Source organism: Heptranchias perlo, chromosome 19, assembly GCF_035084215.1.
Source record: "Heptranchias perlo isolate sHepPer1 chromosome 19, sHepPer1.hap1, whole genome shotgun sequence".
NCBI classification, from domain to species: Eukaryota; Metazoa; Chordata; class Chondrichthyes; order Hexanchiformes; family Hexanchidae; genus Heptranchias; species Heptranchias perlo.
The window spans coordinates 51,133,996-51,135,215 of record NC_090343.1 but is presented as its reverse complement, the minus strand read 5'-3'; positions in this window follow the sequence as shown (position 1 = coordinate 51,135,215).

Sequence of the window (1,220 nt, the reverse complement as noted above, 5' to 3'; positions counted from 1 at the left end):
TTCACTGAACTCCTCTGTGGTTGGGCAGAAATGTCCTTTCTGTACCTCAGTACTTAGAAGGCAGAGTTATTCTGTGGATAGAAATTAAAGTGACCAAACTGCAAGATTACACAGAGCATTGTCAAAATGTATCCAGGCAAAGTGTTCAGTATGGTGAAGGGTTCAAATAGCAGGAGCACAAGTTAAAAATGAGCATGTTTGGAGTAAAGAGGTACAACCTCCAGGATCTATTAATATCGGTCAGTCTCTCTCTCTCTCTTGCATCTGGGGTCCCTTCCTTGGGGTTCCCTGATTTAGGTTCCTGTCACAGACTTGTGCCCATAATCCAGGCTGACAGTGCAGTACCCAGGGAGTGCCGCACTGTCAGTGGTACTGTCTTTTGGATGAGACGTTAAACCCTCTCGGGTGAATGTAAAAGATCCCACAGCACTATTCAAAGAGATGTGGGGGAGTTCTCCCTGGTGACCAGGCCAATATTTATCCCTCAACCAACATCACTAAAAAACAGATGAACTAGTCACTATTTCATTGCTGTTTGTGGGATCTTGTTGTGCATGAATTGGTGGCGCGTTTCCTACATTACAACAGTGACTATACTTCAAAAGAACTTCATTGGCTATAAAGCACTCTGGGACATCCTGAGGTTGTGAAAGGAACTGTATAAATGAAAGTTCTTTCTTCTCTCTGTCGGAAGGTCTCTTTCTCACCCTTGCTTTGGTACTTGGCCTTAACATCCCCAATCTGCCCTGCTGAACTTTTTGTGCTTTCCAAAGATACAAGCCACCACTGGCTCCAGCCTTCTCAACGGATTCCCGCCCACCAGTTTTCCCCTCTTACTGGGTGTTCCCGTACAAACAATATGTGCTCCCACCAATTGGCCACTTAGGCTGCTGCAAAATGGTATCAGGCAGAACCTTATCATCCAAATGGAATTTTTACCAGAGAAGGCCTTTGAAAGACACTTAGAGATATGGGGAGAAGGTGAATCAATTTACTTATGAAAGGTATGTTAGTCTTTTGCCTGAAATTTCTTTTGTTCTTCGGGTACAGACGACTTTCAGCCAAATCCAATCAAGCAACAACTTGCTTTTATATAACACTTTTAATGTAGTAAAACGTCCCAAGGCGTTTCACAGCAGCGAAATCAAACAAAATTTGATACTAAGCTACATAAAGAGATATTAGGACAGGTGACCAAAAGCTTGGTCAAAGAGGTAGGT